Source organism: Rhinichthys klamathensis, unplaced genomic scaffold (assembly GCF_029890125.1).
Source record: "Rhinichthys klamathensis goyatoka isolate OS25496 unplaced genomic scaffold, OSU_Roscu_1.1 h1tg000593l_1, whole genome shotgun sequence".
NCBI classification, from domain to species: Eukaryota; Metazoa; Chordata; class Actinopteri; order Cypriniformes; family Leuciscidae; genus Rhinichthys; species Rhinichthys klamathensis.
Window position 1 is genome coordinate 1124195 of NW_026607050.1, and position 11738 is coordinate 1135932.

An 11738-nucleotide genomic window follows, 5' to 3' on the forward strand; every position below is an offset into this window, starting at 1 on the left:
CTTTGGGGGCGCGGCGTCTCTGGGCGTGAAAATCAATACGACGGTGGAGAAGTCTTCAGTGTGGCCTTTCTGTTGAGCCATGGTGAGGCAGCAGTTAGGCTAATTCTGTAATGGCGGCGTGGACAGGGGGATTGGGGATATCTAACTCTGGATCTGAGGCAGATCAATGTGTTACGGCAGAATCGTTTAACCTCTCTCTTATAATGGCTGCATTCCTGCATCCTCTCCAAAGACCTGCTGCACACCTGCTGGAAAAGCAGAACTTGGTTTTGTGGCACACGGGGATCACATGCTCACGACTTTAAATCAATGGGCGTCTTTATGCTGTCTGGGAGGACGGCACCTCAGCACTCTACTTGTGATTCGCTCGCCCCGAAGCAAGGCCATGTGTAATGAAGCATGCGATACAAAATATTTGGCCATGAATAATTATCTCATGATGGCAGACCGGCTTCAGCATTCATGAGGAGGCACGCTCTGCATTTTTGAATGTATATTATTGTATTGATGCAAGACTGTGAATTTTCACCCTTAATATCTGGTTGGAACCGAATCGGAAGCCACTATCCGTATGAGAGAGGCGAACGTGAGAAAGCCAGAGGCAAAGCCAGTCTTAACCAGCGTCGAACGGAGAGGGAGATTTCATTGTGTCCATCTGGATTGACATCAACAGCAATCGCTTGTTTCTGATTTATTAGATAGTCACGGAAATTAATTCCGCTCCGAAATGCATGGTTGGGAATTGGATGGAGAAATTGTGCGAGAGAATCCGCAATTGTTTTTCTCTCACTGTCCCTCCAGAGGTGAAGATAACCGCTGATCTCCACACTATAAATGAAAAACGTATTGTATACAGACAAAGGAAGGGTCGCTCCAACCAGGCTGTAATTAACTTTTCTATCTTTCTCATCAATCCTGAGAGCAGCCCCGAACACCCATTAACAATATCCCCAAAACTGCCTCGAGCCTCCTACAATGTAGTGCTAATGTTTATCAGTTTATATGATGGAGATTACTGGCTTATATTCTATCTGTACACATGTTTCTTCCAACTTTTTATGAATTTGTGGTAGAAAACGCAATGCGCACATCACAAATTTAGCAAATACAAGCAATTTTGTACAAAAAAAGTCATGCCCTCAACAAGAATATTTTCATGACTGTATAATGATATATAATACCACCATATACCAGGTTAATTGACACACTTTTCATAGAATTATTACTTCTTATCTAGGATTATTACTAATTATTTAGTTATTGTATTTTGTTTAAGTTATGGTGTGCATTTCTTTCGTTGATTGACACTATAACCTATAGTTTTATGAGACCAGGGGGGGAAAAAACTAGCTCTTCTCATTTGTCACATTTTCACGATAAGAATCTTTTTTTATAATTAATATAATTAAAAATATAATATACATTTATTTTAATATATGATTAATTTTCACCATTTTGTCTTTAAAATGTTTTAACACTTTTTAACGACTAAATAAATCAGTATTAAACCCAAAAGGGAACCCATTAAAGTCTTATATCAAAATATGATAAATATATTAAAATAACCATATTTATAAAACATTTTATAGGTTAAACATCTTTGTCAATCAACAAATCAATCAATCAATTCATACATTTTAACTGGGGAGAGTATCAGCTATTTTTTTTAGTTTTATCTTCAATATTTGACAAACATTGTGCCAACCTAACGTCAGCTCCCCAGGGACTGAATGATGACCATATTCATATATTTACATATTTACCTGTTCAAAAGCCGATCGTTTTTATTAGTAGTTTGTGTGTGTAAAAAGATGTGCAAATCAGTGTATGATGTGTGTTGTGACTGTTTCTCTTACATGTCTCTGTGTGACATAAGCTATTTTCTACCACAGCATTATGTAAATGTGTTTAATGGCAACAGCCAATGGGTGATGGTGTTTTTTTCCACAGGTAGACCTGACCTCATGACGATCACATATTCACACAGTCTCCCCTCCTGCTCAGCACAGCTGTTTGATTGAATTTGAATAAGCAAATAATACAATGAGCTTTCCTGACATTCCAGCAGCCTTACAGAGGAAACTGACAAACACACCTGCGCATGCGCAGCCGGGGACACACGCAAACACATACACCACACCCTCTATTTCAACACACACACACACACACACACACACACACATTCAATCGGATATTTGATTGTTTTGTCTCTCTCTCTGTCTCTCTCTCCTCACTATCTCTTTCCATTTTCTCCCTCATCAGGGATGTTCCTCCATTTCCTCAGTAGAATGCAAATTGGTAGAAACACTGATCAGAACTTATTACAAAATGGAGCCTTGCTCAGAGGAAAAAAGAGGGGTGCACGGTATAAGAGGAAGGTGGTGGTGGGGGAGCCTGCGGGAGGGGAATGACGCTTGGTGGCAGAGATGGGAAAATTAGATTTATTTTTTCATGGGGTCTAGAGTGGGGGATGGTGAGGGGTTCAGTAATGTTGCCTTGAGATATATATATATATATATATATATTTATATTATGTATTATATTTTTTTATTTTGTGTATATATATATATATATATATATATATATATATATTACATTGTTGTATCATAATATATAACTAATAAATAAATTTTTACTACATATTAAAGGAATAGGAAAATAATTTGTGAATAGCTTTAGCTCCCATCTTTGGTTGCGTCCCAGTCTAGCACTCTAGCATCCTCTTCGGCACCTCCTTGGGCACATTTTATCCGCTCTATCCCAAGGTTATCCCGCGTCTGGACATCTAATCATCTAGGCTGGGTTCAGAAAGGGCGGGGAGGCTGTATCTTGTTGTGCCCCCTTCATCCTCACCTCCACACACTGCCTGTCCTCTGTCATTATGCATTCAAGCCTTCGTCCGGACTCCCAGCACACCCCACTGTGATGAATGAGTCTGACCTTGGCAAATAGAGAGGTTGGAATACAATAATTTTTAGATTTTTTTCCCCACAAAATTTCATTCTCCATTTTGACCCTCCGTTGGATTGACGGATGACCAAGTATTTTCCCCGCAACTAATGTAGGCACGAATCTGAACGTTTTAGATTGATTCACGTAAAATGGAGGCGGCTGCCACATATGTGTGCCATTATGGGTAATTGAGGCAGTTATGTCTCTTGTCCCTCTGACCTAAATGGATCATTTTTTTGCACCTTGTCAAAAATAATAAAAAAGGAGCATGTAGCTGAGGAATTCAGCTGCTCTGTTCTGTCTTTGCGGATTTTCTTCATTTTTAGACAGTTTACTTTGCAATTAAGCTTTTTGAGAAGAGATTGCTTTAATAGGGCTGTGTTTCCTTGCAGGATGTGCACGCAGACTGATGTACTGGTGTGATGTTGCACTAATGAACATGGTGAGTACACATCCTGTAACAGATGAAATATTGAGAAAATAATTATCTGCTTCCTGTCTTATCTACAATAATATATTCAATAATATTAAAATATATAGGTTATACACACACACACACACACACACACACACATATATACACACTGTAAAAAAAAAAATCTGTTAAATTTACCGTAAAAAAATGCCAGCTGTGGTTGCCAGAAATTTACCGTAAAAAATACGGTAGCAACGTTTTAGGTTTTACAGACTTAACTTAAATTTACAGTTAAAAAAACATATTTCATTATCTGATATAATGTTAATTTACAGACATCTTGAAGTATCTGTTTTGGACCATTGTAATACTCTGACAGTGACAAGCACCAATCACAGTGGTGATTAGAGTCACATGAAAGCTCATCACAAGCGGCTTATTCCCCAAGCTGAGAAAGTTAATACTAATATATTGAAGCTCCACAGTGTCATTCACACAAACACTAAACACCATCATGGTAACACACATGAAATGTAAAAAAAAATCAATAAACATTCATTTATCAACATTAAATGTAACATAAAACCCTAATGTATATAACTGATTTGAAAAAAACTATGAAGAAACAGTTATTTCAACAAAAATATATCAAATGTGAAGTGTCACGCAGGGAACATTTAACGGTATTTTACTGTAAAATACAGTTAGATCTTTTACCATTAAAATCACGACCATTTTTTACAGCGTGTATATATATATATATATATATTATGTGTGTGTGTTAAAACCTGACCAGATGTTATTCAGTGTACATATATAATATTATTTAATATTATAATATTATAAATATTATAATATTATTTGTATATTTTGTATATGCTTTGGCAACATTGTTTCCAAAAACTTTCATGCCAATAAAGCCCCTTTGAATTGAATTGAATATAATGAATTAATAGGAGCATAAACCTATTTAATGTCATAAGCATATTACAAAATGAAAGCCTCTCACCCTGATGTTAGTCTTAGTGTTTGCCTGTGTGATTCAGTAGCAGTGTTTTATCAGTAGATGGCGTGCCGTGCTCAGCAATCCCCCCTGCTCTGGCTGGGATCTGTGCTTGTTCACCCCTGGCTTGTGACAGCGTTCTTGGCAAGGCCTCCCCAATCCTTAGCATCGTCTCCATCTTTTCTGTCTCTGTCTCTCTCTCTCTCTCTCTCTCTCTCTCTCTCTCTCTCTCTCTCTCTCTCTCTCTCTCTCTCTCTCTCTCTCTCTCTCTCTCTCTCTCTCTCTCTCTCTCTCTCTCTCTCTCTCTCTCTCTCTCTCTCTCTCTCTCTCTCTCTCTCTCTCTCTCTCTCTCTCGATCCAGGGGGCCCGGTCTGTGAGGTGGCAGTTCTAACAAGCTGCCGGGGACAGCACAGCTCAAATGAAGCAAATCAAAGAGAAAAGGGGGGAGAGTGGGATAGGTAGTGCAGCGAGTCCCCTGCAGTGAACAGCCATTCCACTGAATATGAAATGAATTTGTATGGCCTGACATGATAAGCCCAAGGATAACCCTCCACTCAGCCTCCATGTTTATGGCCTGTTTCTCTTCTCAACACAACACAAAGCAAGAGCCGACCGCAATACAACAGCTGTAGTGGTCCAGTATTTATTCCAGTACAATCATTTTGTCCAATACATATTTAAAAAATAGTGTTACTCTGCAAAAAAAAAATCTATCTATCTATCTATCTATCTATCTATCTATCTATCTATCTATCTATCTATCTATCTATCTATCTATCTATCTATCTATCTATCTATCTATCTATCTATCTATCTATCTATCTATCTATCTATCTATCTATCTATCTATCTATCTATCTATCTATCTATATAAAATAAGTGTTCAGATAGTTTACGAACTTACTATTTACATCTAAACTCAATGGGAAATGTTTTTACATTTATTCAGAAATGTGGCATTTCATAACAAGCTCTAGCTGGCGGCCCAGAGAAATTATATAAATAATTATTAGAATTATTATTATTATCATCATCAATAATTAAAAAATGTGTTAGATTTGAATCAAATCTATCAATGGAGATTGAGACCAAACATCTATTTATACATCTGTTGTTTTTTCTTCTGCACTCATCTGTTATTTCTCTCTTTTCTGACTCAGACATCTCATCTTTTCTTGTGCATTCTGTCTGTCTTCCTGACTCTACTTGTCCCTCTGGGTCCAGGTCAACTCAGAAACACACACACACACACACACACACACACACACAGACACTGAGATGCAGGGGCTTTGTGCAGCTCTTTAAACCGAGAGACCAGAAGTCTGCGAAGGGAAAATAAAAGCAGGGTTATCATCTACAGCCGCAAATGTGTCCGGTGTGAAGAGAAGGGCCATTTTGATTGCCCATCCAAGAGAGTGAGTGCAAAATATTGTATATAATAATGTATGGTAATGCAGCTGTTTTTATGGCTCTGTTTTGTCCCTATCTGTCCCATCTCGGTGCTCCGAAATGCTCCCATTTACACTCATCTCCACAATTTAGAGAATTCCTGCAAAGCCGGCACAAAAACGCGTGATGAGAAAGCTCCTTTCTTCTATTCTCTCTCTCCAGAACAGTTTGTGTTTTTCAGCTCCACTGAACTTCAAGAATTGCAGAGTTAACATGGCTTCACCCCAGGCCCTCAGTCTATTCTGCAGGATGCTTTTACACTAGATGCCAGTTTGAGAAGACCGCTGCATGCCTATTCAAGGTAATAGCACTGCAGTCCTCTATCGTGGAGGACACTATTACCTCTGCAGTTCATTTTTAATAAACCTCATTCTCTTTTCCGCAACAATGTTTTATCGGCCTCGTATTATGAGCGTGGTGTAAAAAAGTGGATTTGTGCATTTGCTATTTTTGCAAGACCCTTTAAAATAATCGATGTAACTTAATCATATTAAGACATATTTCTGATTTAAATATCAAGTCAGTTTGGATGTTTTTTTTTTTTTTTTTTTTTTTTTTATCAGTGTGAGATATTACATGTAGTTTTATTTAGTTATTTAACACTTTACAATAAGGTTTCATTTTTTAACATGGTTAACAACATAAGCATGTTCAATACTTCTACAACATTTGTTAATGTTAATTTCATCATGTACTAATACATGTAAAATCAAAAGTTGTATTTGTTAACATTAAGTAATGCACTAACATGAACAATTATATTTTTAAACGTACATTGACACATATTAATAAATGTTGTAACAATTGTATTGCTCATTGTTAGTTAATGCCTTAACTAACATTAACTAATATGATCTTATTGTAAATTGTCCCCCCGCTTGACAATAAGGTTCCATTTGTTAACATTAGTTAACTATATTAACATGAAAAAAATACTTGTAAAGCATTTATTAATGTTAGTTTCAAAATGTACTAATACATGATTCAAATTAAAAGTTGAATTGGTTAATATTATTTAATGGCTTGAGCTAACATTAACTAACAATAGTGTTTTTTTTATTCAACTTTTTTTATTCAACTTTCTTATATTATTCAATCGCTTCTATATCGTCTTCAGTAAAATGATTAGCTTGGTTTGTCAAACATGCTTGCAAGGGGTTATTGTATTATAAAATAGAAAAGGAATTTTGTTTGTTTTCTTTTATTTGTTAATTAAAAATATCTAAATGATATACATTTATGGCCTAGTGGTTTGGTTTCTTCTAAACTGTTTTGAATGAACCTCACAGCTGTCAGTCGGGCCGATGATAGCGGCGATGAAGCATTCTGACAGGCTGTTCTGCACACACGAGCTCAGATGTTCATACAGAATAAAGCCGGCGATCCCTTACCCTGAAAAATTGCCTTTATTTTTGCCCTTCTTTAACATATAAACCTCTCTTTGTGCTTATTGAACTGTATTTTTTCTACATTTTTCACTCTCACATGGTGCTGCTACTACTACCTTGCACTTGACTAAGAGCGACTGATTCTGTCAATGTCATACTCGCAGAGGGGCTCTTTGAAAGTTTTCTTCTGTTCGACAATGTGTTCTCTTGTTATGGACAAGGCTGAATGTGGAATAGCTGAGATGGGGACATTGTGGCTTGTGTTGGTGCCGGACTGTAAGTCATTTCTAAATGCTTTAGTGAGCCCTGCTGGAGGTGTTTTTGGCTTTGGGTTTCCTGGCCGAGCACAATAGGAGTAATCTTAGCAGAGAGCTGCTCCCAATTGCTGAAATCCTTCAAAAGGGGGTTTGGGGGGGGTGGAATATGGGGCAATTCCGAATCCGACCTCCCTTAAACAGACAGCAGTGTGACAGACTGTTTCCTCACTGAAACTCCGCTGACCACTGAGTACATCACGTTTTCTTCTAACCCACATCCATTGTTTAAAAAAAAAAAAAAAAAAGTCTTAAATGGATATTTTTGCTTTTGTTATGAGAAAGTTGATTGAGGATATCATGTAAAATCATGAATATGAAATTGTATTTATGAATAGAAATAATTAGGCATAATCGATCACAAAATATGCTGGAATAAATAACTTGAATATTTTAATAAAAATGTTACCGTAATTCTCTTAATTGTCACAATCAAAACCTCTAAATCCAAGGACCAAATCATTGTATTTGTGAAAATTAAGAGAATTACAGTAACATTTTTATTAAAATATTCAAGTTATTTATTTTACTGATTACACTCAATATCTTTGACATCAATAAGAATGAACTTAATTAAAAAAAAAAAAAAAAACTTTAAGGATATAGAACATTGACATTATGGGTATAATATAGTTTTTTTTTTTTTAAATGCTTGTAAAAATATATAAAATGGATTTCGCATTTCACTGAAATATAATATAATGTAAATTAAGGTGAAGCTGTTCTAAGTGGTCCTGTAGGGATATAGAGAGGAAAAGGCTTTTTTTTTGTTTTTTTTGACATGAATGTTTTGACCAAACCGCTGAATCCGAGTCCGCACGAGCAACACGGAATCCACAGCGGAATCCACGGTTAAAACTGTGGAGACTATCCCTCACCCTAATATTTCAAAAAAAAAATTTGCCATTTCAATTGGAAAATACTGTTATATGCCAGTTTTGAGGATGTAATGTTTAGGTTTAAGTGAGCTTGAATATTTAAAAAAAAAAAAAAATGTTATGCTCTCTCTCTCTTTTTTTCTTTTTTTTTTTACATCAATGGCATTCTTTTATTTACTCATTCTTGCTTTCAGCGTAATATACACATAATCTGCTAGAAGAAAAGGGGATCATTTATTAAATATGTATTAGTAATAATATTTCAAAAAACAACACGTATATATATACCACTAAAGCAAAATCTCTTCGGCTCATCTCACATTGTTGTTCAGACCGAGAGATTGTGAGGGATGGGGGGAGGGGGTTGCGTATGGCCAGTTGCCCCTTATTTATTTTTTCATTTTTACTTGTGCCTGCTGATGTATCAGGACCGTCCATGTTCTGCCTCTTCTTTGAATAATAATCAGAAATAAAGTGGGCCCCTTTTTTCACCCTCCTCTTGCCCTTCCATCTCATCAGCTGCTCTGATAGCCATGAATCTTGTCACTCAATTTTTTCATCAGGATGTGCATAGTAGGGGTGTGTGAGAGCGTGCTGAGAGGGGCCGCAAGATGACCGCTGAACCTACAGCACCACACACACACACACACACACACACATCACTGCCCATCTTGTTCTTAGCCAGGCACTTTAACACAACTGCAGCGGTTTTACCAAAATACCTATTGCATTAACTCTATTGTGAACTCCGGCAAGAAGTTATGCATAAATACAAGTGTTTGCAATGTACTTATTTAAAAAATAAAACAAAATAATAAAAAAAGCCTGCAGAGAATAGCATGGTTTCTTCACAGCATGGTTTTGGTTGTAAATGAAGTAGGTTTTCTCATTCATCTGGTTTTTGCTGGTTGTCAGATTTCCTCTTCACGGGTTCCCATATGTGCTCGGTATGTCTTTTGTTGTAATTGTGCAGCCTTCTGTACTTTGTTCCTTCAACTTGAACTTGACACTGTTCTTTTTCTTCTCTCTTTTGACTTTATACAAGGCTAGAGTGATTAACTTTGACAATGGGCATTTTTTCCCCATCTTCAGGCAGATATTCGCAGTCCCTTTGACAGCTGTCATTTACCATTAGCCCTGTGCTGTTCGCTGGAAATAATTTGATTTCTTATTCCTGTTTGAAACGCTGCCAGTGGTATCGGTCGTGCCTTGATGGGGAAAAGCTGCGGCTCACATGCACTCGCGCAGAACGCTTACACCCGTGTAATATCTCCCTCTCCTGAGAGTGTTAATTGGCTTTTAATTACTCTTAATTGCAGCTGCTAATTAAGATGATTTTTTTTCAGTGTTAAATGCTCAGAGAAGTTAAGTGGGTGGAAATAATTAAGCTTAATTAGTTAAAGAGATTAATTATCATTAGTCATATGGCTGGTGTAATTGTAAAAATTCCCACCTGCAATTAATGCCGTCACATATTTAATGAAATACATTGTATATCAAATGTGTTAATTCTGACATTCTCTGATAATTAATTAGCGACAGAGTCAGATCATACCAACAGTTCACATTTGAGATGTGAATAACAGGTTCTTTATGTTGTATCAATTAATACAGACGGTCTTGATGAGTTTTACAGCACAGAGTTGAGCCATTTATATGCGATATATACGCTGCTTGTTAGAAGAAAAAAAAACTCGAAAGTATATATTAAAGATGCACGGTGCTTATTTTGTAAAAATATTCAAATAAAATGTAATGTTTAAAGTTTTAGCAATTGTTTTTTATTTAATTTAAAGTAATGGTTTATAAAATGATAGCACACTATAATAATGTTTACTAAAATATATTAAGGGATGAAATAAATAAGACATAGTTGACCCAAAAATTAAAATTCTGTCATCCTCATGTCATTTCAAACCTTAATGACTTACTTTCTTCTGTAGAACACAAAACAAGATAGACTTTCATTTGATTCCATTGACTTAAATTTCTATAAAAAATAAAATAAAATCTGCATTTATCTTCCACAGAATTGAGTTGTACAGTTTTCGAAATGACATGATTTTCATTTTTGGGTGAACAGTCCTTTTAATATGACAGAATCAATCTGAATATTAGATTACATCAATGAAATTTTTAAAGGGATAGTTCACCCAAAAATGCAGTCATTATTTTCCTCAACCTCATGTCGTTACAAAGACTTTTGTTCATCTTCAGAGCACAAATGAAGATCTTTTTGATGAAATCTGCGAGCTTTCTCTCTCTCCATTGACAGCTACGCAACTACCATTTTGGCGCTTCAAAAAGTTCATAAAGAGATTGTAAAACTAATCCATATGAATTGAGCGGTTTAGTCCAAATTTTCTGAAGAGACTCGATCGCTTTATATGATGAACAGATTGAATTTAGGCTTTTATTTACATACAAACATTCATAAACTCACTCATCAGATATGGTAAACAGAAGCTCAAACATGTTCTTGATGCGCGAGAACCAATGAGGTTCATTCTCGTGTTACGCAGCACGTTTGAGCTTCAGCAAGAACCAATGAGGTTCATTCTCGTGTTACGCAGCACGTTTGAGCTTCAGCAAGAACCAATGAGGTTTGTTCTCGTGTTACGCAGCACGTTTGAGCTTCAGCAAGAACCAATGAGGTTCATTCTCGTGTTACGCAGCACGTTTGAGCTTCAGCAAGAACCAATGAGGTTTGTTCTCGTGTTACGCAGCACGTTTGAGCTTCAGCAAGAACCAATGAGGTTTGTTCTCGTGTTACGCAGCACGTTTGAGCTTCAGCAAGAACCAATGAGGTTCATTCTCGTGTAACGCAGCACGTTTGAGCTTCAGCAAGAACCAATGAGGTTTGTTCTCGTGTTACGCAGCACGTTTGAGCTTCAGCAAGAACCAATGAGGTTTGTTCTCGTGTTACGCAGCACGTTTGAGCTTCAGCAAGAACCAATGAGGTTTGTTGGTTCGGGTGAACTTCTGTTTATGTTCGCTGATCAATGTTTATATGTGAATAAAAGCCTAAATGTAATCGGTTCATCATATAAAGCGATCGAGGCTCTTCAGAAAATGTGAACCTAACCACTCAATTCATATGGATTAGTTTTACGATCTCTTTATAAACTTTTTGAAGCGTCAAAGTGGTAGTTGTGTAGCTTTCAATGGACGGATAGAAAGCTCTCAGATTTCATAAAAAAAAAATCTTCATTTGTGATCCAAAGATAAGCAAAAGTCTTACGGGTTTGGAACGACATCAGGGTGAGTAATTAATGACAGAATTTTCATTTTTAGGTGAACTATCACTTTAAGACTAATTTGTACAACTTTAAAGTAACT